This window comes from Eucalyptus grandis, chromosome 5, assembly GCF_016545825.1.
Source record: "Eucalyptus grandis isolate ANBG69807.140 chromosome 5, ASM1654582v1, whole genome shotgun sequence".
Classification (NCBI taxonomy): Eukaryota; Viridiplantae; Streptophyta; class Magnoliopsida; order Myrtales; family Myrtaceae; genus Eucalyptus; species Eucalyptus grandis.
This window is the reverse complement of record NC_052616.1, coordinates 54,012,888-54,039,732: the sequence shown is the minus strand read 5'-3', so window position 1 is coordinate 54,039,732 and position 26,845 is coordinate 54,012,888. Positions and strand designations below refer to the sequence as shown.

General features: G+C 40.9%; 2 pseudogenes; one reads left to right on the top strand and one right to left on the bottom strand.

The window, feature by feature from the left end:
- LOC120293124 overlaps positions 1 to 26,845 on the top strand; it is a 173,605-nt pseudogene that overhangs the window by 25,067 nt on the left and 121,693 nt on the right.
- Positions 1 to 26,845, bottom strand: part of LOC104445536 — a 165,881-nt pseudogene that overhangs the window by 81,939 nt on the left and 57,097 nt on the right.

Here is a 26,845-nt window from a genome sequence, read left to right as displayed (position 1 = left end):
GAGTGATTGTCATATCACGTGATAAACTAACCTGTACTCAATTGATCGATCTCTTTTTACAGGATAATAAAAATATCATAACAAATAATAACACTAGTGAACTTATTAAAATGAAGGGAATTCTTGATTTTCCACGAGAATTACACTAATATATGTACAAAAGTAATAATCTATAAAGCACCGACACTTTTTGGGAGCTTTCTTGTCATGTTGGAATGTCCGATATTCTCCGATATTTGGTTAATATATGTCGAAAAATCTAATACATGATCAACTTTCTCGACACTTTCTGATACTCGTGTTCGGAATTCTAATATGTGATTTCGAAATTCCGACACGTAATTCTGAATGTAGGGGTCAATTTTAAATTTTTTGAATAAATAAGGAGTCAAAATGTAAATATGTACAGAAATAAAAAAATAAGAATAATAAATTGTGATAGAAGAAACATATAGTCTTCCCTTTTATTTTGATTCTCACTTCCTGTGATACACAATTCATCCCTCGAGTTTTTTTTTTCCTCTTCTCTTCCAATATACTCTGACACTAGAGTTCAGAATATGGATTGCTTGCTTTTTGGTCCTCCAAATTTTATGGATTATTGAATTGTAATTGAATTTATCAAATTGAAACAATGAATGATATAAACAAATGGTGGATTAATTTTTAGTGTAAATTCATTCTAAACTCTTTTTATTTATTCATTTGTGAATTTGAATCAAATTAATTTGATTAAAATAATCGTAAAAATGATAATTTGTCATGCATATATACATGTCCTAATGTGTTGAAATCCTCTATTTTTTAAGAAACGACGTATTGGCGTATCATGCCATGCCATGTTGCGTGTCACGTCTCGGTAGTGGTACTACTTAGATGACAATTAGTCAAAAAATGTAACACATGTCATGTTGGAGAGGTACTTACGCCACTCTTCAATATATTTCTATTGAAGAGAGTTGCTTCTATTATAACTAAGGTTGCATGACAAATAATATAGATGAGAGAGATAGTATTGCATTTGTTGACACCCAAATTTTACTAGCAAACTCATCATGTGTTTCTAGAAAAGAAAATGCCAGGATCCAACACGCCAATGATAGTGCAATTCCATCTTTAATTGAAAATGCCGTCGTTTCATCATCTAGCATTTATTTTTCCTGCCAAACTTATTCTGCACTTTTAAACTACAGACATTAGGGGTGTGCAATCGGACTGGGTAAACCCGGTTCCCGGACCGGCCCACTCGGAAAACAGGGTCGGGAAACGGTTCCCGTTGAAACTAGTCCGGGAATTGGTTCCTAAAAGTCAGAACCGGTTTGAACTGGTTCAGGAACCGGTTTCGAGGGATTACCCACCCGGGAACTGGATTGACCGGACCGGTTTGAGAATCAGATTGTACGCCTTCTTGTCGACCTTGCGGCTTCACTGGTTGTTGGTGTCGCGAGGAGCCAAGCCGCGGTGCTAGTGCAGTGGCGGCTTCATAGTAACAAGGGCGACAACGACGGAGCTTCAGGCGATCAGAGGTGTCGGGTTGTCGCGGCCACAGCAGGGGCGATGAGTGGCAGTGTGAGCTCGCATGTGAGGGGGCTTCGGCGGTGGCGCGATGGTGCGGCCGCAGTGACACAGGCACAGCGATCGGCAGCTATGGCATGAGGAGGGAGCCTATGAAGAAGATGAACAATGCACTGTTCTATTTCTTCTTTTTTTTCTTTTTCTTTTTTTTCTTTTCTCCCTGGCTTGTCACGTCTCCCTCACGTCCCTCTCTACGCTGCCCACGTCTCCTCTGCCTCTTGACATTGACCTTGACTCTCAAGCTTTTCCTCCTTTTTTTGTGTTTCTTTTTCCAAGGAACGAAGAAGGCCCCCTGCCAAGTGATCCCAAAAAAAACCTAGTGGAGTAGCCAAACTATCGCGACCTAATCTCGGGTAAATTGGTTTGGTTAATACATACGAAATGAGGTAGAAATTTACTTATTAATTACGCTTAATATTTCAATATAAATTAGAAACATTATGTTGTTTTCTCATGTATTAAAATAAAATTCGAAGTCGTACAGATTGGCGGTTGCAAAACAAGTTCTAATATCAACAGGGTTAACCTTGGAACCGGACCAGAAAAAAGGTGGGTCGGGTCGGGGTCCCATGCAAACAAGGTCGGAGTACGGGGTTGGTCCCGGAATCTATCACCCGGGACCCAATCACCCCTACGAGACATCATGGTTTCCTCACTTGGCCGGGCAACCAAAATTTTGACTGACAGAGGCTCAGGGGTCAACCAAAATTGGAACCGACCCTTATTGTATGGGTTCTAGGTAAATCAACCCACCTGGAAATGGATCCCTTGATTTAGGTCTTGCTTTAATTTGATTTACTTGCTCAAGGATATATCTCTGGGGAGAGCACCGACAAAGTAGTTCTCAATTCATTGTTACAATTTTGACAGTTCATTCTTGCCTCATTTTATATAGAGGAATAAGGGTTTCTTTAGGATGAAATGTAAAAGGAGGCAAGTAAATTTGTGCAAGCTTGTGCATGCAAGCTCAAATTTGAAATACTTGATTGGCTTCAAAAAAACGTTTCCCCTACAAACACTCAATGAAAGGCAAATTGAAACCAAAATTAAAATAAATAAATGAATAAAGAAATAAAAAGGTTTTGATTGAAGAAGCCTCACAGCCGAAAGTGCAATAGAAGCTCGAGGTATGGGGCCAAAAAGGCAAAAAGAGACCTTATCTCAACCTCTCCATTTATGAGATATAATATTACGATGCCATCTGAAATACAAGATTCCCACTATTTGTCTCACTGGCACATGGCCTTGTTCTCATTTGAAAAATTCCTCCGAACGGGGAAAGAAGGATTAAAAATAGTATAGAAAAAGAGAAGTGAGGCTCAGATAGATTGTTAAATAGCAAAAAGCATGTGACCTTTTAGCTGTCCCTTAAGTGACCACGTCTCCTTCCACTATTTTCTTTTTCTTCAATTGACTTCACCTTTAATCACCACGCCTTGCAAATTCCATGCTCAGAGAAGATTACTCGGAGATAGTGCCCACTGAATCATATGTACACACGGTGATGCAACAAAGCTGTTTCTAGATCCTAAAGAAATGATTTTCTTTAGTATTATGGAGGATTAATCGGGTGGGTTTCAATGTACGAACATGATTGCAACTTGATGGTTCAAGATAAAGGGGAATTGCCATCCGGTTGTGGTTTGGGGATGGAAAGAGTGGTGTTGGGAATAACGGATCCCCGAAAACCGGATTCGACACTAAATCGAACCCCTAAAATCAATGCGGAAGCGAAGCTCGGGAAAAACACGTATCACCGATCCTAAAGCACACCACGGATTTGAGCGTACCTTGTTAGCCACAGATTAGACACCGACGCCGATTAGAGGAAGAAAATCTAGTCATGTTCGATATGATGGCGCCTTGAAGGGAAGAAGAACGATGCCTTATGCTTACTGTTTCTTCTTTTGTTTTTGAGAGAGAGAGCGCGGGAAAAGGAACGTACGTACGTTGAATTATTCAAGAGTTGTCTTCTCTCTCTCTCTCTCCTCCCTTTTATACGTCCCCCCATCCACGGGCCGTATTCCCGTGGACCGGGCTTTTTCGGCCCAACTTGGGCGGACGGGCCTTAAGCCCATTACTAATAAAACCATCATCTCCCACTCGCACATGGTGGGCCGAACAGGGTTATCTTTATCTCTCTTCAACATTCATACCGGTGAATAATCCATGCGACCAGCATACTTTGAGAGCTCGTTGCTATACATCTGTTAGGAATATATAGCAGCTCATAATGGGCGTCACACTCCGAGTAGATTTAGTATGCAATACCCTAGATCGATTGATCACATTTATATTTCTCTTGATCTCTTTCAAACAATGATACACACACACACACACACACACACACACACACACACACACATATATATATATATATATATATATTGTATTCACAATTATGATTATCACAAAGATGGTCATAATTGGTTAACCGGTGAATACAAAAACTATAATGTGATTATCCAAATTCGATATTCCTCTTCCCTTCAAACTCTCAATTTCAGTTCAGCTTGCTTTTCTAGAAATGCCCCATTAGATCGAATCAAACTCATGACCATTGGCAACATCCTAAGATAGCAAACACTAAATAGAAATTTTGAGAATAAGTAAGAGTCATGAGGGGACTAAAAAATTGAGGAACTCTTTTCCTCAAGAGTCTCACACGACATAAAAATTGAGATCAAACTTTTTGCCACTCTTATTGGTCGTCTCATGCATACGTAGTATGAAATACGTATTACGGTATTAACTCCTTTCCCATGGAGCGTATGTCTACACCTTTCAATACCGTACAGATGATAGTTCAGACATACCCAATATCTAACTTGAGTTCACGTATCTACTCATTTACAAAATTCATCAGAACTCACATCTGGCATCTTAGACAGATAAAGTAAAATATGTGGGGTATTTTACTTTCGGACATAGTAAGTATTATGTCCTCATCTTAACACCCAGTTAAGGCGACATACGTATTTTAAGCTTGAGCTCTCGATTATCACCTAGATAATAAGCTTAAAAACAGTCTCATCTCTATTTATCACACAGTAAATAGAGGCGATTACCCGTGTGAGTGGGCTAATCTTATATATGTCCGACATACTTTCTCAACTTAAAATAATACACTAAGTATTAAGATGCATAAAGATCAAACAAAGATTCATAGGCATTAATGATGAAAAACACAAATTCATCAAATGTGAACACTTAGGGAAATTACAATCCAGTACATCAGACTCCACGCAATCCAAGAGATTTCACATGGCCACAAAACACATCTCTAGGTATTGGCTTTGTTATAGGATCTGCTACCATTCTATGCGTAGTATGTACTATAAGTTCACATCTTTTCGTGCAATCATATCCTTGACAAAAGTATACTTGGTATCTATATGTTTGGTCTTGCCATGATATTTTGGATCTTTGGTGTACACTTTCGCTGCTTGGCTATCACAGTTAACTAATAACAAATCTGCAGCACTTCCAATAACACCTAAATGATCCAATAATCTCTTAAGCCAAACATCTTCTTATACTACTGCTGATAATGCCACAAACTCAGTTTCCATCGTGGACAATGCTATACATTTTTGTTTCTTACTGCTCCAACATATGGTGCAATTATTCGGTAAGAGAACAAACCCAGAGGTAGATTTCCTTTCATTTAAATCTCCTCTTCAATCAGTATCAGAATAACCTTTGAGTTGCAGATCATTTCCTTAATAACTCAGCGTATAATCAGAAGTCCCCTTTAGATACCTTAGTATTCATTTAACGGCTTTCCAATGTGCTTGACCTGGATTGGATTGGTATCTACTCACAATTCCAACTGCATAACATATGTCAGGTCTTGTACACATCATAGCGTACATCAAGCTCCCAATAGCACTAGCAGAAGGAATATATTTCGTTTGTTCCTTCTCTTGTGGAGTCCTTGGACACAGTTTATGGCTCAATCCTTCACCTTTTGCAATAGGAGTGTCTTTGGGTTTACTATCCCATATCCTTCAATTCAAAGTTGGAAGACAACCGACTTTTGACAGTATTGACAAGCTCCATATTGCTTCCGGCAATTGGCATATCATCAACATATAATGATATGATCACAAATTGATCCTTGGATCTTTTGATATATATATATATATACAATGATCCTCATCTATCATTGTAAAATCATATGCCATTATGGTATTATGAAATCATATATACCATTGTCTTGACGACTGCTTAAGGCCATATATCGACTTCAAAAGTCGACATACTTTTTCTTCTTGGCCTTTCATTATGAAACCAGCAGGTTGTTCCATATATGTTCATTCCTCTAATTCTCCATTGAGGAAAGCAGTCTTTACATCCATTTGATGTAACTCAAGATCCATACTAGCCACTATTGCCAGAATTATGCGAATCGAGGTAAATCCCACTATAGGAGAAAATGTATCTTCATCATCAATTCATTCCTGTTGATCATACCCATTCGCCACAAGGCGAGCCTTATGCCTTTATATCGAGTCATCAGCCTTTTGCTTTATTTTGAGAACCCACTTGTTCCCAATGGTTTTGCGTCCTTTTGGAAGATCAACCAGTTCCCAAACTTGGTTTGATTTCATTGACTCCATCTCCCCTTTCATTGCATAAATCCATTTTTCCTTACTAGGGCAATTCAGAGCCTCATTAATATTTCTTGGCTCATCCTCATCTTGCGGAGCAATTATAAAAGTGCCGACTTGTTCGCCGTATGGGAGATAGTACACTTAGCACATCATTCCCAATTATGCTCCCACTCGGATTAGATAATGACGATATCATCTCATCATGTGGTTGTAATTGAGAATGAGTTGAATTCCATTCATCACTTCTCATATTACTCCCACTTGGACGAACTCCACTAATATCATTATCTTGATCCAATGTTTCAAATAGGAAATAATCTTCTCCTATTTCGCCTCTCTTAGGAAATTCATCCACTAAGGATGTGACATCCTGTGATTCAAATTTAGTCATACTCCCACTTTCCTGCTCACCTATGAACACATACCCTTTCGAGTATTCGGAGTATCTCATTAAAATACTATTATTTCCTTTAGGACCCAATTTCCCAAACTTGTGAGAGGACTCATGAGTATAGGCAGCACAACCCCATGGCTTAAGAAAACTTAAGTCCGGTTTTCTACCTATCCATAACTCATATGGAGTGGAACTAACTGATTTGGAAGGCACTCGGTTAAGTATATAGGCAGCAGTTAACAACGCATCACTCCAAAAAAGTAATATGTAAGTTAGCATGCGCCATCATGGACCTAACCATTTCCAGTAGGGTTCTGTTTATTCTCTCTGCAACACCATTTTGTTGAGGAGTATATGGAATAGACAACTGTATTTCTATTCATTTTCATCACATTATTTTCTAAACTCATCAGATAAATATTCTCGACCTCGATCGGATCTCAATACTTTTATTTTCTTGTCTAACAGATTTTTTACCAAGTTCATTAAACCTTTTGAAACAATTTATGCTTTAGATTTATGAGAAATCAAATAGACACATCCGAATCGAGTATAATCATCTATTAAAAGTGATGAAGTAAACAGTCCCATGCCTTCATCTCACATTCATTGAACTACAAACGTCAGAATGGATTAAATGCAGAGGAACGTAAGCTCTTTTACCTTTTCCAAATGGTTTCCTTGTCGTTTTCCCTTCTAGGCAATGCTTACATATGGACAAATCGACTTTTTCAATATTGCCCAACAAGCCCTCTTTGGCTACTCTATTCATATGTTGTTGGCCAATATGACCAAGTCTAGCATGCCACACATTCACATCATTATCTCAAGAAGTAAAAGACGTGAGACAAGGGAATAACATATTGACATCACCACAGTCAACATTCAGTACAATAAAACCATCCAGAAAGTGACCACAACCATAGTAGTTTGTATCTAAACACAAATCTACACCTTTATTATGGAAGTTCATACCAAAACCAAGCTTAACCAACACCAAAACAGACACTTAAATTTCGACGAATCTCCGGAGCATATAGATCATCATGTAGGAACAAGTTGCGTCCACCATGCATGTTCAATTGGCAAGTGCCAATCCATTTAACTTCATCTCTGGAGTTATTTCCTACATAGATCCACTTAGTTCCAATTAGTACTCGTCGGAATTCCACGAATGATGCTCTATCCTTTGCTACATCGTCTGTTACTCCTGAATCTACAGTCCACAAAGGATTGGATTCAGCTAATAATGCAGAACTTGACACATAATCAAAGTTCTCAAATGTACAAGAGGTGTTTACCTTTTTCGGCTCACAACAGTTGCGAGCATAGTGACCTTTTCTTGTCACAATTGTAACAACTCACACTTGACTTTTTCTTCACTTGAGGACGTTTTCCTCTCTTGTGTTGGTTAACTCTTGATCTCTTGCAATAAGGACTTGATCCTTTGCATTCCCACATATTGAATGAATCAATACGCTTGCGCTTAGAGCTCAAAGCCCTTTTTAAGCTAGAACCAGCATAGCCAATGTCTATTTTCGGCTCAAATGCCGATAGGCAGTCCTCTACTAGCTCAAGGTGGCGCACAGCATCCTCTAGATCTTCCATAACATGGTCAAGAGCTTCTAGTGCTTCTAGCTTTTCCAGCACATATTGAATCTTCGTATTCAATATTTCACAATCGTTGCCGTTCATATAAGCAATTACGTTCTTAGTTGCTGAAACCATCGATCTGAACACATTAGACTTATATGCACAAATAATTAATGCCTATCATTTATGCATCCCTTTTGCACAAACCCATCATATTAATGAACAATTTCAAGTAAGGTTTTAGAATCAAAATGTCACTACGTTTCCAATCATCCTCCAAAAATCCTAACTTAAAACTATCATTAATATGATTGTCATATGCAAAATAAATTCTATGAAGCAACAAAAAACTTCTAAACTACCCACAGCTAATTACCCACAGCAACCAGCAATAACAGAAAGCAACATATAATTGATATCCAATAAAACAATAATGCTTTCAACATAATACAACAATCCATTACACTAAGTAATATACACAGAAGAAAATATCAACATAGAAAAAGATATTCACACTCAATAACATCTCAAACTAATCTAAGAAATAATTAGGGAATGTTCCTTCTAATCTATCAGTCAAAGTATCTGAGAAAACTAAAGGCACATTTGCCAACCATGGAAATTTTTTTGGAGAGCTCTCATGTCGCCACTAAGGCTCATTTACTCTACGCCATGTGGCGCTCAATCTAAGGGTTGAAGTTTTGGCCAACTCAATCCTATAGTACTCTCTTACAAAAGCCTCCACTAGCCCCCTGTAATCCGGGACCACGTTGACCTCCCACAGCCGATCTAACACTGCTTGCCATTCAGGTGGAAGAGTGTTCATCAAAGCCGGCACCTTCTCAAAGTCCGGCATAAGATAACCATTCCGAGATGATTTCTGTATCATCGATTGACCTTGATCATGTGTGATACTAAATCACCATCAAGCCACCGATAATCAGCTAACTCTTTCATCAGCCTTTTCGGTCTAGCTCTTCCTTTGTCCGTTCTTAGGATTGCAGGTATCTTTGCATAACGCATCATAGTTCCTGCAACGAATGCAGAACTTAAATGGATCACTTATAATCCACAATAAACAAAATGGAAAATACATAATTTTCCATGATTCATGCACCAAATGTAGAATAAAAAATGGATTACCTCTAATCCACACAGACATAATTAAAAAAGAAACAAATTCGTTTTTTTTTTTTTTTTCAGGTCAACGGTCAACGGTTGGTCAACGGTCAACGGTCGGTCAACGGGTCATCGGTCAAGTCGTCGGACGGCAGGTCAGACCAGTTGGACCGATCAGGCCGGTCGGATGAACCGGCCGCACGTGCGCGGGCTGACGTCACGCAGATGTCAACAGGCACGTGCCGAGCGCGTGCCGGGCGTCGCGGTTCGGGTTGCCGGCCGGTGACTGCCCGGCCAACCGTCGTCGTTGCTGACGTCATCGATGCCGTCACCCTAGCGGTTAATGACCGTTGGGTGACGTCATCACGCGCGTCGTCCGCCGACCGGCGCGTGCCCGTTCGCCGGCGCCGCGCCCACATGCCGGTTCGCCACCGCGCGTGTGGCGCACGCGCGGCTAATGCTAGCGCTTCGGGCGTGGCGCCCACGCGCAACGGCCGGCGCGCGTGTGGGCGCGTGCGGCGTCGTCCGGCGGCGCACAACATGTCGCCGGACTCGTCTCGACGAGCCCTTTCTTCCTATGTTTTCATAAATCAATTTAGACTTACGAAAACTCAGAAAAAGGGACGAATAGCGCTCGGGTGTTGGGATTTCTCGCCCCGATCCGTACGGCCGAAAGTTTTCGCGAAAAATCAATCAAAAAGACATCAAACAGGTCGGGAAAATGTGAACTAGGGCTCTTATACCAATGTTGGGAATAACGGATCCCCGAAAACCGGATTCGACACTAAATCGAACCCCTAAAATCAATGCGGAAGCAAACCCCGGGAAAAACACATATCACCGATCCTAAAGCACACCATGGATTCGAGCGTACCTTGTTAGCCACAAATTAGACACCGACGCCGATTAGAGGAAGAAAATCTAGTCCTGTTCAATACGATGGCGCCTTGAAGGGAAGAAGAACGATGCCTTATGCTTACCGTTTCTTCTTTTGTTTTTGAGAGAGAGAGAGCGCGGGAAAAGGAACGTACGTACGTTGAATTATTCAAGAGTTGTCTTCTCTCTCTCTCTCTCTCTCCTCCCTTTTATACGTCCCCCCATCCACGGGCCGTATTCCCGTGGACCGGGCTTTTTCGGCCCAACTTGGGCGGACGGGCCTTAAGCCCATTTCTAATAAAACCATCAAGTGGAATATATGAGTTGGATTGTTCCCATTGTTGATCTACCACAGAGAGGGAAATGTTTCAGTGAAAGGGAATAATCATCAATTGATAACTTTAATGTATAGCTAGACAAATCGTAATTTTGGTTTAATATAGCGAAACAATTATACGATTGTTGCGTAAGTGCCTTTTGAGATCGGCAATGGACATGAAAAGTAATGTAGAAAATTGGTTAGGTCAGGATACTCGATCGCTTACAAGGTAGCAAAGAAGACGAAAATCTTCTTGGGATCAAGAATCCATGAAAGAGAGGTACATCTCGAGCTACTCCTCTAGATGATGCATTTGCCACCGGCTACGGTGCATTTGCCGTCACCAATGATGCCGGAGATGGTGGTGGCGATTGTAATCTGATGATCTGCTCGTGAATCGTTATGATGCTCAGCCGTCATTCCTCCGGCCTCCATTTTTAGCATTTTTTCAGTGTGCTGATGATAGCCTCTTCTGTTGAAAATGTCGATTAATAAAGTAAAATGTTATTTTGCCAAATAATTAATTAAAATAATCTGAAAAAGAGAGAGAGAGAGAAAGGAACGTCAAGATCTATTGATGTATCAATCAAAGACAACTACTGTTGGAACCAAATTTTTATTAGATCCATTGCCGGTAGAAAAAAATCACTTACATCCTAACCAGTCGATTATTGATGTGTAGAGAAATTCCGTTAGAGAACTAAACTCCAAACACACGCTACTCATCTAATAGTAAATGTGTAACTTTCTTGGTCCACTATACCAAACAAAAATCCTTATATTAAACCCCTAAATCTTAATTAGGTAGCCCCACTTAATTTGAAAATTCTCTAATATAGGAAACCCAGCCGAGAGACCTCCATGTGGGATAGCACTCGTTAGAGAGTTCCTTAAATTTCATTGAACTCTCAATTCCTTGAGAATTTAGAAGATGGAAAGCCAAAAGACAGATTCTTCCCTCCCGTAAAATAGAGGGTGCTAAATATATTAACTTTGTGACCTAACCCTTTACCCACTACCTATCTTACTTTTTTTAACCTACCATTAAAGAAGGCCATTACCTCTGGTATGAAAACAATAAATCTAATAAGAAAATTGGATAAATTGTGTATCAATCCTAATAATTTCCTTTTGGAATGAGCACAAACAATATTAGAAAAAGCACATCATGAGAATTAGAACAAATTCCTTTTGGGCAATGCAATCCCGGGTTAATTGGCTTAAATGAAGGGACAGGAACACCAAATTATTTCATGCCACTACGGTTCAAAGACGACAACAAAACAAGATAAGAATGCTATAGGATGATCAACAAAACTGGATACGCGACCCTATTGTTCTTAAAGAGATGACCTTTAATTATTTTCAGCAGCTATATACTTCTGCAGGGTATAGAGACTATGGCCCAACACTAAATCTTTGCAAGCAACTCTTGACAGTGGAGATAAATGATAGTCTAACAGTTGCAGTTACCTGTGAGGAGGTCCAGACTATGGTATTCCAATTAGGAGAATCAAAAGCACCCGGTCCAGATGGCTTGAATGGTCAGTTTTATCGCGCCCATTGGGATATTCTGCAAGATGACATAATATTAGTTGTGCAACAATTCTTTCATACAGGGATCTTATTACCTGAGTATAATCGCACCTCTATTTCCCTAATTCCTAAGATTCCTCATCCAAAAAGATTGGACCAATTCCGTCCTATTAGCCTCTGCAATTTTATTTATAAGGTGATTTCCAAGATTCTTGCTAACCATCTTAAACCCTAGCTACCACAGTTGATAGCACCAGAACAAACTGCTTTCATTGGAGGTCGGCAAATCCAAGATAACATAATTGTGGTTTAGGAAGTATTACATCAAATCAGAATCAGAAAACGGAAAAAGAACTTTCACGTTGTGCTTAAACTAGACATGCAAAAGGCTTATGATTGGGTCGAATGGAATTTTCTCAGAGATTATCTCCTAAAGCTTGGATTTCATACCAAATGGGTTCACTGGATATTCCAATGCGTTTCTACAGTTTCTTACAGTGTCAAATTCAATGGCGAATTTCTACCTTTCTTCCATCCTACTAGAGGTCTCAGACAAGGTGACCCTTTATCACTGTACATGTTCATCCTGATGGCTAATGCCTTAACTACTCTTATCAACAATGCAGTGGACATTGGCAATCTTAAAGGCATTAAACTTAATCGATGGTGTCCCACTCTCTCCCACTTATTTTTCACAGATGATGCCATTTTTTTCCTTGATGGGAAGCTTATTGAATGTCAGAACTTAGCTATTGTCCTTAATGAATATTGCCTAGCTACAGGACAAGCTATTAATCGAAACAAATCAAGTTTATTTTGTAGCACATACTATCCTATCAGCTTGAAAGAAAATCTTGCCGGAGCACTTAGAGTTCCTATACTACATAAAACTGGCAGATATCTTGGTATACCTTCATATTAGGGCAAATCTAAACGGGAAATGTTTTCTTGGCTTATGGGTCGAGTGCATTCAAAACTCGAAGGTTGGAAAGAAAAACTTATTTCAAAAGAAGGCAAGGAAGTCCTTCTTAAAACCGTTGTGCAAGCAATACCCCAATATGCAATGTCAATTTTCAAAATCTGTGCTGCTATTTGTAAAGCCATAGAACTAAAAATAGCTAAATTCTGGCGGCAGTCTGATTACAGCAAGAAAGGCATACATTGGAAAAACTGGGATTGCATTAAGAGTAGGAAAGATGAAGGGGGTTTAGGATTTCGCGATCTTATGGTTTTTAACAGAGCTCTATTGGGTAAACAAGCTTGGCGCCTAGCCCAAGAACCTACTTCATTGTACAGCAGGCTACTAAAAGGTTTATATTTTCCATCTCAGGATTTTTGGCATGCCACTAAAGGTGCTAGATCCTCTTGGGGTTGGCAAAGCATATTACTAGGCCAGGAATCTATCACAGATAAGGTTCTATGGTTTGTTGGAAATGGCACACAAATAAAAATTTGTGAGGATAACTAGTTACCTAGCGGTTTTATTGGAGGTCCTGCTCCTAAGGATGAACCAGAAATGGTTGCAGGTTTTATATCAACTAATTCTGACTCATGGGATACTTCACTTTTGAATCAGCATTTTGATAGCCAAATAGTTGACAAGATCCTATCTATCCCTATTTGACCTCATTGTACTCAAGATAAACTAATATGGAGGGGAACGCAAAATGGAATTTTTACAGTGAAGAACTGCTACAATCAGCTCAGAGCTCAGCAAAAAAGCAATATCACCAATTAGGCCTCTTCATCTTTTCAGCCGCCCCGCAGATTATGGAATGCAATTTGGAAACTACACACTATGCCTAAACTAAGATCATTTCTCTGGTCTCTCTGCAATAACACACTAGCGACTAGAGAAAATCTATATAAGCGACACATCTTGACAGCCCCAACCCCAAGTGGTGGATTTGTCTTCTTCTGGGTGTTGTCCAGAAGTGAGATTTTTGCGAGTTTATTTCATGCAAGCAAAGGGATATTTTTGGGCAAGGATAACGTGAAGAGTTTGGTCCGTGGCGCCGTACAAATTTCAGAAAATAAATAGTCAACGCTTCCTTGTCGAGAAGCCTTCACCACCGAGAACCCATGACGATTTGCTGTCCAGCCGAGGTGCGACCTTCGACGATGATCACACGCCAAGGAGCCTCCGATGACGAAGGTCAAAAGCTCACGACGTTCAGATTTTGGTGGCTCTAACAAAGCTCCACTTGGCGATGCTTGGAGATCAACATGGAATGAGAGAAAATTTTCCAGGCGTCCTTGACGTGCCCGAGACCTCCACCGATCCAGTGTCTCCGTGAGCATCGGTCATCTCCCACAGCCGCCCCGACGTACATCTAGAGGCAATTGATCGAGTCATCCATTAGCAAATCCTGAACCCGCCGCAACTGCTTTGATGATTCTCTGAACAACTCAACTTACACCAGATTCTTCAATGGACACATGAGGGCGTTTCCGATGCAAAAGAAGCGGTGAAATTTGTCCTGTTTTGCTCGAGCTTTTTTAAAAGGCGAAGCTCAATAGCAAAGTGAAAAGAAGCTGAAGTTCTCGGATAGAATTCCAAAGTACTCGGTCTTGTGGAATGCGCCCGACGATTACCGAGCGACTGTGCATGCTACGGATCGTCGATCTTCCTCACCGTGATTCCCGTGTCCCATCATCCGTCCGAATTTGGAAATGTCACCCGCGTGATATCATGAATTAGGTAAGACTCTCGATTAATTTGATTTTCATATATGTCTACCTAATTCGTGATATAGCAATCTTTCTTTGAATGTTTGATCGGTATTGTCGTATCCAATAGATATCTTGATCCCTCATAAATTGGGAAATCTTCCTAATTTCACAACGTGCATACGATTGACAATCCGATTTCACGCTTGAAATACGACTTGCAATCGCACGGAAAAATCACCAATCCGATCTCACGCTCGAGATACGATTCGTGATTTTATTTAAAAATTGGCAAATCCAATCTCATGCGCGAGATACGATTCGTCAATTTATTTCCCAAAATTAAATGGACATGGATGATATCTTGCTTGATTTGTTGCCGTGATGTTCTTGATGCCTTTATTTGATTGCTTCCGTAAAGGAAAAACCCAAAAATATATATTTGAGTTAGATTAGATGCCTTTTAGAATATTTCTTGTTTAGGGGTTATCTTGCATATTTAGAATAGAGATTTTATTTCAAACTTTTTAAAAAATAAAAATCCAAAAGATGCATTCATTTAGGATGTTAGTTTTAAATTTGAATTACACGTTTAATTGTTTGGCAATTTTAATTTCAAATTTCATAAAAAATAATAATAATCAAGGCACTCTTTGCACGTCATTGCATAGATCGCATGCTTTAGGAAAATAAAAACCATGTGCACGTCATCTAGAATTAGGTTCATACAATGCACGTCATTTAGTGATTTTTGTTAGGTTCATTTAATTAGAAATTGTCAGTCATTAGAATTAGGCTATTTGATTAATTTAGATGGCATATTTAAGTGTTGCATTTCTTTAATTTCGAATCTCATGGAAAATACAAAAAATTATTTAGAATAAATCCATCTCATGCTTAGGATAGACTACATGCTTATTTATGTCATATTGCTTAGGTCATATAGCTAAGTCATGTTGTCATGTCATATCATTTTATGTTAAATTAGTGGCATGCATTGCAGAAAGCATGATTCTCATTAATTAAGTGAAAAAAGAAAAGAAATTGCGTGTTAATTAGAAATCATATTTAGGACTGCCGATGTGAATTCTAAACTAACAACGCAGATGTTTTCATTGCTACGAGGTAAGTCCTGCATTTTTATTATTTGCTTTCTTGGGTGTTAAATTGGTGGATTGCGCACTCGCATGATCGCCTCATATGTTAGAGAAATAGCCTAAAATTAATTCAAGCTGCTTGCCAAACATTTTTCAAAATAAAAGAGAAAGGTACCGAAATGGCGTTATAGAATTCTAGCGTAACTAAGCCCCGAACTCATAAATCTCTGGTTCGTAGGAGTAAAGTAAAACTCCCGTTACTTTACTTGGGTTTCTAATCGACCCACCAAAAAATAGATTAGTGGCGACTCCTAGATAAAATCTATTTGCATGTTAAAAAACTTGAATCTAAGTCGCGAATTGGTATGAGTTTGGGAGAACCCGAGTTAAGCTTAGGGTTAACAATCTATTAGCCAAAACCCTAGGTAGTTTATACCCAAAAATTTGGTCACGACACTCAAGCTACTAAGCAAGTCCATATATTCATGCTGATAAGATGTGCATTTTATTATGATTCTAAGCTACTAAGCAACTAAGCAAGTCAATATTATGCTTCTCTATTTTTTTCATTGCGATCCACAATTTAAACCGTTCTAAAACTTTTTAAATTTGTTACCAAATGTACAAATTGCAAACTTTGCTGGATTTGAAATGATGGGTTTAAAGGAAAATATTGAGGACTCAAGATTGTTGGAATTTGATGGCTTTTGTCAGACGGATGGATCCTCTTCGTCTTGGACAAGAATTTGAGGTGTGATGCGAGAAATCATTGCGAGAAATCTAGTCGTAACCTTGACTACCCAATATGCTGGAAGGTGGGATCCAAAATGAGCAAAGTTGGGAAGTGTATGAAAAAAAGGAAAGGTATAAAAAAAATCATAAACATATTGCATAAATATCAATTCAGGCATAAGTCTTTTAATTTGATCGATTTAGTCATAAACATTATTACGTTAATATCAATTCAATCCATCCGACCAATTTTGGTAGACTAGTGGTGACGTGGATACCAATCATATTGCATAAATATCAATTTAGGCATAAGTCTTTTAATTTGATCGATTTAGTCATAAACATTATTATGTTAATATCAATTCAATCCATCCGACCAATTTTGGTATACTAGTGGTGACGTGGATACCAATCATATTGCATAAATATCAATTCAGGCATAAGTCTTTCAATTTGATCGATTTAGTCATAAACATTATTATGTTAATATCAACAATTTTGGTATAATAGTGGTGACGCGGATACCAATCAACGACTCAATGCTAACATGACAATTTATAATTAATTAATTTTTTTTATGTTTTCGAATTTTGTTATTAATTTCTCTCTTCTTTCTCTTTGGACTTTCTTCCCATAGATAATTTATGCATCCCATGAATCACGAAACAGTTCAGGTGAGCTCAGGCCTCCTCGCAAGACTTGACATCTTCTCCTAAACCTTCCTGCAAATCAAAATGAACACTTGTGCTGCTCGACCATTCGGCCGGCACAAAAGCTAGTCAGGACCTATATCGCACCATCTGGATGGTGAGACACCACCCACCGCGTTAACCTTGCTTTTACTCCAGTGATCGCAAAAATTGACAGTACAAAGAAAAGAAGGGCAACAATGTTTGCCACCGTGCTGTGCTTTCTTGGCTTTTGTAAAAGCTTTTTGGCAAATTGATAAGGTTTGGAGACTTTTGACGTCGGAAGTGACTGGCGATTGGCCAACAGGATTGAAGACGATTCGCGCTTTATCATTCGAGCACGCCAGGAAAGATTCTCGATCTATCGATTGTCATCCACTACACCTCCACCCACCACTGATTTTGCTTCGGAGTCATCAAAAAAAGAAAAGAAAAAAAATTAAGAAAAACCACAAATCATTACATCAAACAATGTCATCATCGTTGGCATTGGTGCACGACTGTTCTTTTAGACTAAAAAAAAAAAAAGTCACCAAAAACCCCAAATTTTACAAACCCTGAACTTTTATTTGTGTGACACATTTACCTTAAATCATAGGGGTATTTTGGTATTTTTAATTTTAAAATTTTTTTTTTTCTTCTTCTTCTTTCTTCCCTCCGTTGGCCATGGCGGAGCCGGCGGAGGGAAGCCGACGTCCAGCGAGGGCACCTCGCCGGGCCCTCGCCGGACGCAAGTGAGGGCGGACCTCGTCGGCGTCGGACGAGGGCCTCCCTCACCGGATCTGGCGAGGGCACCCTCGCTCGACATCGGCGAGGGCACCCTCGCTCGACATCGGCGAGGGCACCCTCGCTCGACACCGGCGAGGGCACCCCTCGCCGGCTTTGGGCAAGGAGGCCCTCGCTTGACCCGGCCGAGGGTCGCCCTCGCCTTACGCCGGCAAGGGTGGCTGCCGGCCGGCCAAGCGAGGGCGACCCTCGCTCAACGCCGGCGAGGGCAGCCCTCGTCGGACACCGGCTGGCCGACGGAGGGAAGAGAGAAGAAGAAAAAAAATAAAAAATAAAAAATAAAAAGAAAAAACAGAAAAAATAAGACGAAAATACCCCAATGGGGTAAATGTGTCGCAGTTTGCAAAGTTCGGGGTTTTTCACGACACAAAACAAAATTTGGGGTAAATCTGTCACTCTAGGTAAAGTTGGGGGTTTTTGGTGGCTTTTTCCCGATATCTAATGATGTCTTCCTCCATTCTCGATTGGGGGAAACTTCCTCCAACAAATTTTGTTGTTTAACGGAATACCATCCATATATTTATTTTTAGCTTATCTTCTTTACGAGATTTAACTTGTGACTCACCAATCTCATGACCTTTGTACTCCCATCTTGGCATCCAAGAATTATTGATATTGACCACTTCTAATCTTCCTTAGATGACAATGTGACTTCAACGGAAGGAAGAAGATACCTAGCTCAGAAGCAAGTGAAAAGGGGTCGACAATGAAAGAACGTAGTGCGATATTGACATTGCAATTGCGAATTATCACTACAAATTAACGACTATTATAAAAAAGGCAATTGACAAAGACTAGATATCAACATGTGATAAAAGGGGGCAGTTGATTACAACATGCGAAAATAGAGATAGAGCCAAATTGTAGCTGTTTATAAATAAGAAACGTGCGGTTAGAAGAAAATCAAGTTGAGGCCTAGAATCTCGGGGTAGTCATAATTTGGAATTTTACTCATAACCGCTTTTAATTGGCTGCACTTTGTACCATGCTATATAAGGCCGAGAATAATTAATTATAAACTATCCGCAATCGCCTGCATTTATTAAATTTTTTTTGCAAATTTATCCATTCTTTACCCACAATTCTTTACATTTTTTCAGTTCAATTAATTACGCTAGCGTTTGGAAATTCATCTCATATCCACCGTTCCATGCTGAGTTGTCATAAAAAGCCAATTCATTCAACGAATCAAAGATCCATCTGTGGTGAAAGGTTGCTTGATCGAGCAGTGATCGAGCAGCAAACATAGGAGAGCACATGGTTTGCGCTTGAGTGTGGCGTCGGGGGAGGTAGATAGGTTTGACCGGCGGATCGTAACCGAGGAAAGTTGGTTGGTACGCGCTTAACGAGGGGATGCGCACGTTAAGCGACTTTTGGACCACTGTGGTCCTAGTCCACCTCTCGTATCCGGTGCTCGTGGGGGACCTTGATTTGATCGTGCTTACGGAGTTCTCTTACGTGTTCTTGATTGGAGTATGGGGTATTTTCGTTCGGAAACGTAGTCGTAACCTTGATTATCAAGGATGCAGGAAGGTGGGATCCACTGTCCAAAATGGGTAAAATTTGGTGTTTCACTTAAATAATGAAACGTGGAACCAGCATGCCCTTGCATTTCTTATCCCCAACATTGGGAAAAAAAATAAATAGTCTCGTGGGATGCGCGCTGGTCGTACACTATCCTTGATAATCAGTGGGGGCTAACAGCGACAATTCGAGGGGTGGAAAACATTATTACCATTATGATTTAAAAATAAATAAATAATCAGAGAAGATTCCCGCTATTTGTCCGACTGGCACATGGCCTTGTTCCGATAATCGACAAAATGATATTAAAGCTCAGCGAAAAAGCAAATCGCTACCACAGCCAAAGTAAGAAGAACCATCGGCCCCGATTTCACATCAACATTTTCAAAGAAATTCATTCATCACGACCCTCGTTCATTAAAATATCAAATTTCAAGCAGACCCAACCTCTTAGAATCCAACGCGAAGACGGAGCACCGGGTGGAGGGTCGACACCTTCTGCATGTTGTAATCCGCCAGGGTGTGGCCGCTGGTCTGGGGGAATGCCTTCCGCATTGGAGGGCGACGAACATTGGACGCGATGAACATCGAGAGGGTGTTCCAGTCAATTTTGACCCAGATTAACCATATTAAGAGGCTAAAGGCATTATCTAAAGTTTGTCTTGAGTTGTTTGAATTTGTTTGGACTTGCTTGATTGCATAGCATGAGTTAGTTGCCTAGTTTAGTGTTAGTCCCTTAAGGCGATCCATGGAGAAGGAAGCCGAAATACTTGAAGATGGTGGCGTGACTGATGTCCAAGCAGGTCTAATTTTTTATACCATTCGATCCCAATATATGTCTCGGGTTTTATGTCATGTGTTGTAAACACCCAATGAGTTGCAGATTTATTTTTCATACACTTAGTTTAGCCCGTTCTTTTATATTGTTTGGGTGTTTACTTCTTGCAATTGCACCTTTTTAATTAATTGATTGCTTTCTTTTTACTTTGGTAGTTAGCTTAGAATAACACGAATGAACCATCCATGTATCATCGCCTTTTGAAGTTTGTATATGAAATTGTATAATATGTAGCAGAATGCATAATCACCTTAGGTAATAATCAAACTTATTGATATCAAAAGAATGTTAATAAAAATCTTTTGTGTAATCAAAGTTCGCGAATCCACATATATCTAATTCCGTAAAAATCAAAAAAGGTTTCTCGACTCCTTTGATTAGACAACTAGTCGGCTCTTAATAAAGAGGTTAATGGCCATTTCTAAATAATATTTTTAGGATATCTAAACCTTTAAAATGAAATTATGTCGCGTGTGGTATAAATTTAAGAGAAACCGCGTTACTCATTGTCTTTTTTGAAGCCGGCTTTTTGAAAATGCCTACTTAGGGTGCGTTTGGGAACCACTTCCCAAAGCCCCTTGAAAGCCTAAAGGTACTTGGCCAAATGCTAGGCCGTTTGGGAAAAAATTTGAGCCCGCATTCAGGGAATGCCAGCATGTGTGAAGCCGAAAGCCCAAGGCAGGGGGGGACCTGCCTTGGGCTTTCGGCTTTTTCGGCATGCCCACACGGGCACTGTTCATAACTTTTTTTTTCCGAAATTGTCCTCACGAATGTTTTGTTTTTCCGGTTCTTGCCCTTGTGTCGCAACTGTTCATCTTCTCTGGGGGATTCGGTTCCGGCTGACTGTGAGCGGCCGGCGACTGCTAGAGGGACGCCGGCGATCGTCGGGGGGTGGCGCGACCGACGCCGGAGATGGCGCAACCGACGCCGGAGGTGGCGCGACCGAGGGCTGGGTCACCGCAAACCCGGATCGGGGGGCGAGACGGTCTTCTCCTTCCGCGAGCTTCTTCTTCCGCGAGCGGCCGCGGCGACCGTCGCCCAGACGAGCGACGCCAGGCGGTGGCGCGACCGCCGCGACCCACGGCAAGGTCTGGGTCACCGCGACCCAGATCTGGGGCGGCAGGGTCGCGGGAGGACCTTGCCGCCCTCGATCTGGGTTGCGCGACCTCGCGGCCCTCGGATGCGGGTCGCGGCGGCGTCGCGCGACCTCCGCGACCTCGCCGCCCAGATTCCGAGGGCGGCGCGGTCGCGCGACCCGCCGCGACCCAGATCCGGGCGGCGAGGTCCTCCCGCGACCTCGCGCCCAGATCCGGCGTCGCCGGAGGTCGCCGGAGGTCGCGACGGCGTCGCGCGACCTCGCGCCCCATCCGGCGTCACGGAGGTCGCGGGAGGTCGCCGAAGGTCGCGGCGGCCATTCCGCCCTTTTGGTCAATTTTTTTTAATTTTTCTTTTGATAATTTTTTTTTTACCACAAAGATCTTTTGCAAGTGTAATTTCCCAAACGCTATTTTGCTCAAAATACTTTACAAAGAGCTTTCAAAGTGCAATTTACCAAACACGGTTGCGTTTTGGAAAACACCTTTAAGTCAAAGGTATTTGATTTTCCTAAAGACATTAAAAGTAGTTCCCAAACGCACTAGACACTTCTAGAAATAAATATCCATAAATCTATTCGTTAAAGGACGGTCGGTCGCGGTAACTTGTCACTAAAAAGTATAAATTGCGAACTCTGTCGGATTTGAAATTATGGGTCGTGCTTCATGGATGGATCTCTCAGTCTTGCACGCCTCTCTCGGGCGCAACAATCTAGGCCACCTCACGACCTTGACCATCAAGTATAATGAAACGTGGGACCCACAGAGAAAATTGGGAAGGGTATTATTCAAATCAGATGTGGAAAAGGCTCGCCCTTTATATATTTTTTGTGTTCTTGTTTGCTCGGGAGAATAATATGAAAAGGAAAGATCGCGTGGTTCAAATACCCAACTTAAAAGGAACTGGGATGTAGTTTTCCGTGGTCAAAAGCTGTTGGCCACTCCATGGGGTGATCAAGTCATGGAACACCGGGTCATGCTGGGCAAGACATTCAAGCGATCGAGCAAGAAGAGAAATGAAGAACATTGTGAAGTTTTAAGAAGCCCAGCGAAAAAGCTAATCGCTGCAACATCCAAAGGAAGAAGAAGCACCACCCTCTCAACGCAAGCACCCACGAAGAGAGACCAATGCACCGACGATAGATAAGAGTAAACTATTTTATTCATTGAAAGTAGGATTTATTCACAAGCCATACACGATCAGGAACCCATCGGCCCTGATTTCACATAAACACTTTCAAAGAAATTCATACATAACAACCCTCGTCCATAGAGACACCAACTTTCAAGCAGACACAACCACTTAGAATCCACCACGAAGACGGAGCACGAGGTGAAGGGTCGACTCCTTCTGGATGTTGTAGTCCGCCAGGGTGTGGCCGCTGGTCTGGGGGAATGCCTTCCTTGTCCTGGATCTTAGCCTTGACATTGTCGATCGTGTCGGAGCTCTCGACCTCCAGAGTGATGGTCTTGCCGGTGAGGGTCTCGACAAAGATCTGCATGCCTCCCCTGAGCCTTTGCACGATGTGAAGGGTCGACTCCTTTTGGATGTTGTAGTCGGCAAGGGTGCGGCGGTCCTCGAGTTGCTTTCCAGCGAAGATCAGATGCTGCTAGTCTGATGGGATCCTTTCCTTGTCCTGGATCTTGGCCTTGACGTTGTCAATGCTGTCGGAGCTCTCCACCTCGAGGGTGATCGTCTTGCCGGTCAAAGTCTTGATGAAGATCTGCATGCCTCCGCGGAGAGACGGAGGACGAGGTGGAGGGTCGACTTCTTCTGGATGTTGTAGTCGGCTAGCGTACGGCCATCCTCGAGTTGCTTGCAGGCGAAGATTAGAAGTTGCTGGTCCGGAGGGATGCCCTCCTTGTCCTGGATCTTGGCCTTCACGTTGTCGATGGTGTCGGAGCTCTCGACCTCGAGCTTAATGGTCTCGCCGGTGAGGCTTACGGAAGATCTGCCTGCCTCCCCGGAGCCTGAGCACAAGGTGGAGGTGGCCTCCTTCTGGATGTTGTAATCGGCAAGGGTGCTGCTGTCCTCGAGCTGCTTGCCGGCGAAGATCAGGCGCTGCTGGTCCGGCGGGATGTCTTCCTTGTCCTGGATCTTGGCCTTGACGTTGTTGATGGTGTCGGAGCTTCCCGGTGAGAGTCTCGACGGAGATCTGCATCTGCAAAGCCAACAAAACACGAATTTGAGCCTTCCTTTCAACCGTCGGACCCGAGAAATCAAGAAAACGCGAAGAACAGGAAACGAGAACCCAGATTCAAGATCAACAGATCGGAAAAACAGAAAGATCAAGAGATTGAGAAGGCCACCTTGAGGGCTTGGCCGGGAATCAATCGAGAAAGAGAGATGAAATCCGAGAGAGAGAGAGCGAGAGAGGAGAGAGAGTGAGGTGCGTTAATTAGGTGGACATGAACAGGGAAAAGCCATCAACAAGGTTTTATATATGTGAAGAAACCAATGGGAGGCCGACACGTAGCGGTCATCACGTGGCTCGCACCAGTCCAATACGGCAACTCTAGGTGCCATGGAAAGCGACTAAAAAAAGGTAAGGAGCAACTAATGTCAATTAATTTCGGCAATAAATAAATAAATTAGTTACTTTTTTGGGCACAAAATTTAATTACTCATTTTTTTACGACTAATTACGTAACTTTATTGATATTTTCAAGATTCCCAGTTGAGGCAGGGCGACTGTCAACCGACATCTACCAGCAAAGACAACCCAATGGGAAATCGACACGCGGCGATCACGAGGTGGCTCGCACCGGTCCAATACGACGACTCCTGGTGCCATGGAATGCGATCAAAGAAATTTAAAGGGCGCGACTAAGTGGATGTACACTAGTAATTATTGGTGAACTAATTTACAGGACACTTGGTTTCGGTATTCAGATTTTGTTTGCTTACTGAGGGACCATGAACAAGCGGGTGTAAAGTTAATGTTCTCATCTGGCTAGTATCGTCTGAAGTCCATGAGAGGAAAAAGGTATGCCATGTCAAGTTTTAATTCCTGTTAGTGTTAAATTTAATTCTGCTAGCAACGATTGCCTAATTTTATTTGGATTAAGTTATTACAGGGAAGTGTTGATAAATATTAGTGGTTAATAAATCGTGGAAGTTTGGCATACCCTTGTGATTCATTTTGATTGGAGTATGGTAGTTGCTGAAGGAATGCAAAGCGAGGTTGACATGATTCTAAATTGTTGAGTCTTCAAATATGAGGTCCAAAATCAACTATAGACTTTGGCTAATGCTCAACAGGGTGGCAGGAACTTCGTATGTCTGATGAAAAAACAAAAGAAATGAAGATCCTTTTGTTTACAACCAAAGCTGCGTGTGGGATTTAAGTCAGAAGTGGAAAGAAGTTTTTATGTTTTTCTCCTCTCTTCACTATCCACGATCTTTCACTGGCTTGCAAATTCTTGCTGACCAAATTGATTTTTAGGGAAAATGATGTGTGTCGCAAGTGGCAGATTAGTTAGGTGAAATATGTTGTGCATTAAAGAGTTCTCATTCAGGGTATTTGTTACTGATTTGTGGTCAGACCATGCACCTTGGCCATTTGACCACTTGCTTAGAAGCTATAACTTCTTGGTGAAACACGGCCCTTATGGAAGATGACTTAACATGGAAGTGCTCCGAGAATTATTCATCAATCGAACTTTGCTGCAACTTCAACCTTCCCTTTGGGGAAGGGGGAGGTGATGATGTTAAGTTTCAAGTGTGAAGTTCGACTCTCACACTCTATAAAGAGACCGAGCAAAAGTTTGAGAATGAGATAAGAGTTAGAGTAGAATAGATGAAAATAAAAAAATTTCTCGCTTAGTGTATTTCGTGTGTGCTAAGCCTTTGGTCACACTACTACTAAGCATATGTAGATATTGTTCATACTCAGTGAAAGCCCAAGTCTAGATGTGCTAGGAGTAGGACTAGTAACTACGGCCTTGCAAGCTTTTGCTTTTACGAAAGTTCCTCAAGTTTCTGTTGGTGTATTTTTTGCAAATATGGAAGTTAATATGTTTACTACATTGAATTCATGCACAGGCACATTGTGATATATAAATGACATTCTTTTAGCAGAATTTGTTGTGTCATTAATTCTCCTAATCTTACTCTTTTGCTTCCTAGAAATAAGGCATTGTAGTTTACTATATTCTCTTCTCTCCAATTTCATCTGAGTTGTTGCAAGAGTAGAATAGATTCATCCGAATCAGCACTAGTTTATTTGGGTAATTTCATGAGATGGACAATTGGAGGATTCTCTTTGATTGATCAATAATATTTTGACCATCTTTCTTCAAAGACTTGCAACTTGTTGCTTCAGCCAATGGTGGAGCTCCTCTATCCTTTATAGCTAGTTGTGAAAGTTTTAAGAATAAATGATGACAACGTCAATTACTTTTTGAGTCCGTCCTGTCAGTTGATAGGATCATTTACTGCAAGTTAAACTTGAATTGTGGCTGCATTATGTTAAATTTAATTCTGCTTGCAATGATTGCCTGATTTTATTTGGATTAAGTTATTATTGGGAAGTGTTGATAGATATAAATGGCTAATATATGGTGGGAGTTTAGCATACACATGAGATTCATTTTGATTGGAGTATAGTAGTTGCTAAAGAATGTAAAGTAAGGTTGACATAATTCTAAATTGTTGCAACTTCAACTTTTCCATATGGGAAGGGGAGGTGAGAAGTTCGATTCCTCACATCTTCGAAGGGTTGGGAGTGAGAATGTTTAATTTAGGTGTGGGCGCAACTCTTACGCTTTGCAAAGAAGTAGAGTAAAAGTCTAAGAGTGCAATGAGAGTTAGAATAGGATTAAAAAAAAAAAAAACTTTATCTTGCTTAATCACACTTACTCTTGTCGAGCCTTTGGTCTCACTATTACTTGGCATCTACAAATATTGTTTTTTTTTTTTTTTTGTGGTAAAAACATCTACAAGTATTGTTCATACTTAGTAAAAGCCCAAATCTAGTTGTACTAGAAGTAGAACTAGTAACTATGGCCTTGCAAGCTTTTGCTTTTACGGAAGTACCTCGAGTTTCCATTGGTGTATTTTTTGCAATATGGCAATCAATATGTTTACCACATTGAATTCATGTATAGGCGCACCGTGATATAAATATGACATTCTTTTAGCAGAATTTGTTTTGTCATTAATTCTCCAAGTCTTACTCCTTTGCTTCCTAGAAGTAAGGCATCATAGTTTCCTATATCCTCTTCTCTTCAATTTCATCTGAGTTGTTTATGCAAGATGCATCATAAATAGAACTTTGCTACTGCATTTACTCACAAGTGTAGAATAATTTATCTGGACCAGCGCTATTTTATTTGTCATGAGATGGACAATTGAAGTATTCTCTTTGATTGATCAATTAATGGTG